This window comes from Arachis hypogaea, chromosome 16, assembly GCF_003086295.3.
Source record: "Arachis hypogaea cultivar Tifrunner chromosome 16, arahy.Tifrunner.gnm2.J5K5, whole genome shotgun sequence".
Lineage (NCBI taxonomy): Eukaryota > Viridiplantae > Streptophyta > Magnoliopsida > Fabales > Fabaceae > Arachis > Arachis hypogaea.
In genome coordinates, this window is record NC_092051.1 from 63493866 (window position 1) to 63500406 (window position 6541).

At 43.2% G+C, this 6541-nt stretch overlaps 1 non-coding gene across 1 annotated transcript; it reads left to right on the forward strand.

Moving 5' to 3' along the window:
• The first annotated feature begins 5457 nt into the window (after window positions 1-5457).
• Window positions 5458-5565, forward strand: LOC112761878 (small nucleolar RNA R71). The gene has a single exon (XR_003182249.1). It is a non-coding gene; the product is annotated as a small nucleolar RNA R71 (small nucleolar RNA).
• Window positions 5566-6541: the final 976 nt, after the last annotated feature.

Sequence of the window (6541 nt, forward strand, 5' to 3'; positions counted from 1 at the left end):
AATGGAATGAGGACTCCCTTGTGTTTAAAACTCAAGGATCTCCCTCTGCAACCATGGAGAGGAAGCATGAAAAGCTTCTCTCAAAGCCGAGTCAACCCAAGCCCCCACAGTCAAACTCTAAGTTTGGTGTTGTGAGGCCACAACCAAACTCTAAGTTTGGTGTTGAACACCCATATCCAAACTCTAAGTTTGGTGTTGGAGAGTCTCAACAGAGCTCTGCACATCTGTGAGGCTCCATGAGAGCCCACTGTCAAGCTATTGACACTAAAGAAGCGCTCGTTGGGAGGCAACCCAATTTTTATTTATCTAACTATATTTTCCTTAGTTATATGTCTTTGTAGGTTCATGATCATGTGGAGTCACAAAATAAATATAAAAATTGAAAACGGAATCAAAAACAGCAGAAGAAAAATCACACCCTGGAGGAGCAGCTGTCTGGCGTTCAGCGCCAGAACAGAGCATAGTGCTGTCGCTGAACGCCCAAAATGGGCAGCTTCTGGGCGCTGAACGCCAGAACAGGCATGGTTCTGGTGTTCAACGCCAGAAATGGCACACAAATGGGCGTTGAACGCCCAAAATGGCCACCAACCTGGCACTGAACGCCCAGAGTTTGGTACAAAGGCATTTTTACATGCCTAATGGGTGCAGGGATGTAATTCCTTGAACACCTCAGGATCTGTGGACCCCACAGGATCCACTCAGGATCTGTGGACCCCACAGGATCCCCACCTACCCCCACTCACTTCTTCTCACCACTCTCTTTCACACAACCCCATAAACACTCTTCCCTAAAAACCCTTCACCAATCACCTCAAACTCTCTTCCCCATCACCTCTTCACCACTCACATCCATCCACTCTTCCCCATAAACCTACCTCATAAACTCCACCTACCTTCAAAATTCAAAACCAATTTCCCACCCAAACCCACCCATATTGCCGAACCTTAACCCCCCTCCTTTCCCTATATAAAGACCTCCATTCTTCATCAAATTCACACAACACACCCCTCTACACTCCTCTTGGCCGAAACCACATCTCCCTCTCCCTCTCCTCCATTTCTTCTTCTTCTTCATCTATTCTTTTGTTTATTGCTCGAGGGCGAGCAATATTCTAAGTTTGGTGTGGTAAAAGCATAGCTTTTTTGTTTTTCCATTACCATTGATGGCACCCAAGACCGGAGAATCCTCTAGAAGAGGGAAAGGGAAGACAAAAGCTTCCACATCCGAGTCATGGGAGATGGAAAGATTCATCTCCAAAGCCCATCAAGACCACTTCTATGATGTTGTGGCCAAGAAGAAGGTGATCCCTGAGGTCCCTTTTAAACTCAAAAGAAATGAGTATCCGGAGATCCGACATGAAATTCAAAGAAGAGGTTGGGAAGTTCTAACAAACCCCATCCAACAAGTCGGCATCCTAATGGTTCAAGAGTTCTATGCCAATGCATGGATCACCAAGAACCATGATCAAAGTAAGAACCTGGATCCAAAGAACTATGTTACAATGGTTCGGGAGAAATACTTAGATTTTAGTCCGGAAAATGTGAGGTTGGCGTTCAACTTGCCATACATGGAAGAGAACGCACGCCCCTACACAAGGAGAGTCAACTTTGATCAAAGGTTGGACCAAGTCCTTATGGACATATGTGTAGAAGGAGCTCAATGGAAGATTGACTCCAAAGGCAAGCCGGTTCAACTAAGAAGATTGGACCTCAAGCCTGTAGCTAGAGGATGGTTGGAGTTTATTCAATGCTCAATCATTCCCACTAGCAACCGGTCTGAAGTTACCATAGACCGGGCCATCATGATCCATAGTATCATGATTGGAGAAGAGGTAGAAGTTCATGAGATTATACCTCAAGAACTCTACAAGGTGGCCGACAAGTCCTCCACCATGGCAAGGTTAGCCTTTCCTCACCTCATTTGGCACCTATGCAATTCGGCTGGGATTGACATAGAGGGAGATATCCTCATCAAAGAGGACAAGTCCATCACTAAGAAAAAGATGGAGCAAGCAAGAGAGCCCAGTCATGGAGCTCAAGAGGCGCAAGAAGCTCATTTCCATGAGATCCCGGAGATGCCTCAAATGCACTTTCCTCCACAAAATTATTGAGGTATAATCTCATATGAGGTGAGGAAAGGCTAACCTTGCCATGGTGGAGGACTTGTCGGCCACCTTGTAGAGTTCTTGAGGTATAATCTCATGAACTTCCACCTCTTCTCCAATCATGATACTATGGATCATGATGGCCCGGTCTATGGTAACTTCAGACCGGTTGCTAGTGGGAATGATTGAGCATTGAATAAACTCCAACCATCCTCTAGCTACATGCTTGAGGTCTAATCTTCTTAGTTGAACCGGCTTGCCTTTGGAGTCAATCTTCCATTGAGCTCCTTCTACACATATGTCCATAAGGACTTGGTCCAACTTTTGATCAAAGTTGACTCTCCTTGTGTAGGGGCGTGCGTTCTCTTCCATGTATGGCAAGTTGAACGCCAACCTCACATTTTCTGGACTAAAATCTAAGTATTTTCCCCGAACCATTGTAACATAGTTCTTTGGATCCGGGTTCTTACTTTGATCATGGTTCTTGGTGATCCATGCATTGGCATAGAACTCTTGAACCATTAGGATGCCGACTTGTTGGATGGGGTTTGTTAGAACTTCCCAACCTCTTCTTTGAATTTCATGTCGGATCTCCGGATACTCATTTCTTTTGAGTTTAAAAGGGACCTCAAGGATCACCATCTTCTTGGCCACAACATCATAGAAGTGGTCTTCATGGGCTTTGGAGATGAATCTTTCCATCTCCCATGACTCGGATGTGGAAGCTTTTGTCTTCCCTTTCCCTCTTCTAGAGGATTCTCCGGTCTTGGGTGCCATCAATGGTAATGGAAAAACAAAAAAGCTATGCTTTTACCACACCAAACTTAGAATATTGCTCGCCCTCGAGCAATAAACAAAAGAATAGATGAAGAAGAAGAAGAAATGGAGGAGAGGGAGAGGGAGATGTGGTTTCGGCCAAGAGGAGTGTAGAGGGGTGTGTTGTGTGAATTTGATGAAGAATGGAGGTCTTTATATAGGGAAGGGAGGGGGGTTAAGGTTCGGCAATATGGGTAGGTTTGGGTGGGAAATTGGTTTTGAATTTTGAAGGTAGGTGGAGTTTATGAGGTAGGTTTATGGGGAAGAGTGGATGGATGTGAGTGGTGAAGAGGTGATGGGGAAGAGAGTTTGAGGTGATTGGTGAAGGGTTTTTAGGGAAGAGTGTTTATGGGGTTGTGTGAAAGAGAGTGGTGAGAAGAAGTGAGTGGGGGTAGGTGGGGATCCTGTGGGGTCCACAGATCATGAGGTGTTCAAGGAATTACATCCTTGCACCCATTAGGCATGTAAAAATGCCTTTGTACCCAACTCTGGGCGTTCAGCGCCAGGTTGGTGGCCATTTTGGGCGTTCAACGCCCATTTGTGTGCCATTTCTGGCGTTGAACGCCAGAACCATGCCTGTTCTGGCGTTCAGCGCCCAGAAGCTGCCCATTTTGGGCGTTCAACGCCAGCACTATGCTCTGTTCTGGCGCTGAACGCCAGACAGATGCTCCTCCAGGGTGTGATTTTTCTTCTGCTGTTTTTGATTCCGTTTTCAATTTTTATATTTATTTTGTGACTCCACATGATCATGAACCTACAAAGACATATAACTAAGGAAAATATAGTTAGATAAATAAAAATTGGGTTGCCTCCCAACAAGCGCTTCCTTAGAGTGGGCTCTCATGGAGCCTCACAGATGTGCAGAGCTCTGTTGAGACTCTCCAACACCAAACTTAGAGTTTGGATATGGGAGTTCAACACCAAACTTAGAGTTTGGTTGTGGCCTCACAACACCAAACTTAGAGTTTGACTGTGGGGGCTTGGGTTGACTCTGCTTTGAGAGAAGCTTTTCATGCTTCCTCTCCATGGTTGCAGAGGGAGATCCTTGAGTTTTAAACACAAGGGAGTCCTCATTCCATTGAAGGACTATTTCACCTCTGTCAACATCAATCACAGCTCTTGCTGTGGCCAGGAAAGGTCTTCCTAGGATGATGGATTCATCTTCTTCCTTTCCAGTATCCAGCACTATGAAATCAGCAGGGATGTAAAGGCCTTCAACCTTTACTAACACGTCCTCTTCTTGTCCATAAGCCTGTTTTCTTGAATTATCTGCCATCTCTAATGAGATTCTAGCAGCTTGCACCCCATAGATTCCCAGTTTCTCTATTACAGAGAGGGGCATGAGGTTTATTCCTGAACCAAGGTCACATAGAGCCTTAAAGATCATGGTGCCTATGGTACAGGGTATTATGAACTTTCCAGGATCCTGTCTCTTCTGAGGCAATGTCAGTTGATCCAGATCACTTAGTTCATTGATGAACAAGGGAGGTTCAACTTCCCAAGTATCAATGCTAAATAATTTGGCATTCAGCTTCATGATTGCACCAAGAAACTTGGCAGTTTGCTCTTCAGTAACATCCTCGTTCTCTTCAGAAGAGGAATATTCATCAGAGCCCATGAAGGGCATAAGGAGGTTCAATGGAATCTCTATGGTCTCTAGATGAGCCTCAGAGTCCTTTGGTTCCTCAGAGGGAAGCTCCTTATTGATCACTGGACGTCCCAGGAGGTCTTCCTCCTTGGGATTCGTGTCCTCTCCTCTCCTCACAGGTTCGGCCATGGCGCTTATGTCAATGGCCTTGCACTCTCCTTTTGGGTTCTCTTCTGTATTGCTTGGGAGAATACTAGGAGGGATTTCAGTGATCCTTTTACTCAGCTGGCCCACTTGTGCTTCCAGATTTCTAATGGAAGACTTTGTTTCATTCATGAAACTTACAGTGGCCTTAGATAGATCAGAGACTAGATTTGCTAAATTAGAAGCATTTTGTTCAGAGTTCTCTGTCTGTTGCTGAGTTGATGATGGAAAAGGCTTGCTATTGCTAAACCTGTTTCTTCCACCATTATTAAAGCCTTGTTGGGGCTTTTGATCCTTCCATGAGAAATTTGGATGATTTCTCCATGTTGAGTTGTAGGTGTTTCCATAAGGTTCACCTAAGTAATTTACCTCTGCTATTGCAGGGTTCTCAGGATCATAAGCTTCTTCTTCAGAAGATGCCTCTTGAGTACTGTTGGATGCAGCTTGCATTCCATGTAGACTCTGAGAGATCATATTGACTTGCTGAGTCAATATTTTATTCTGAGCCAATATGGCATTCAGAGTATCAACCTCAAGAACTCCCTTCTTCATAGGCGTCCCATTACTCACAGGATTCCTTTCAGAAGTGTACATGAACTGGTTATTAGCAACCATGTCAATGAGTTCTTGAGCTTCTGCAGGCGTTTTCTTTAGGTGAATGGATCCACCTGCAGAAGTGTCCAGTGACATCTTTGATAGCTCAGACAGACCATCATAGAATATATCCAGGATGGTCCATTCTGAAAGCATGTCAGAAGGACACTTTTTGGTCAACTGTTTGTATCTTTCCCAAGCTTCATAGAGGGATTCACCTTCTTTCTGTCTGAAGGTTTGAACATCAGCTCTATGCTTGCTCAGCTTTTGAGGAGGAAAGTACTTGGCTAAGAAAGCCGTGACCAGCTTATCCCAAGAGTTCAGGCTGTCTTTGGGTTGAGAATCCAACCATAATCTAGCTCTGTCTCTTACAGCAAAAGGGAAAAGCATGAGCCTGTAGATTTTAGGATCTACTCCATTAGTCTTAACAGTATCACATATCTGCAAGAATTCAGCTAAGAACTGAAAAGGATCTTCAGATGGAAGTCCATGAAACTTGTAGTTCTGCTGCATCAGAGAAACTAATTGAGGTTTTAGCTCAAAGTTGTTTGCTCCAATGGCAGGAATGGAGATGCTTCTTCTATGTAAATTGGAATTAGGTGCAGTAAAGTCACCAAGCATCTTCCTTACATTATTATTATTTTCGGCTGGCATCTCCTTTTCCTGTTCGAAAATTTCTGAAAGGTTATCTCTGGATTGTTGTATTTTAGCTTCTCTTAATTTTTTTTTCAGAGTCCTTTCAGGTTCCGGATCTGCTTCAACAAGAATATTCTTGTCCTTGCTCCTGCTCATATGACAAAGAAGAGGGCACAGGAAAAAAAAATAATAATAATAATATGGATCCTTTATACCATAGTATTGGGATCCTTTTGTGAGTGGAAGAAAGGAAGGGAAGAAAATCTGAACTCAGAGAGAGAGGGGGTTCGGATTTTTGGAGAGTTGAAGGAAAGATGTTAGTATATCAATAAACAAATAGAAGAAGATGAGAGGGGGAAGTGAATTTTCGAAAACAATTTTTGAAAAAGAGTTAGTGATTTTTGAAAATGGTTTTTGAAAAATGTTAGTAATTTTCGAAATTTTTTAAAATCACAAATAAAAAATAAAAATAATTAGTTAATTAAAAAGGAATTTTTGAAAAAGAGAGAGATATTTTCGAAAATTAGAAAGGGAGAATTAGTTAGGTGGTTTTGAAAAAGTTAAGAAACAAACAAAAAGTTAGTTAGTTAGTTGAAAC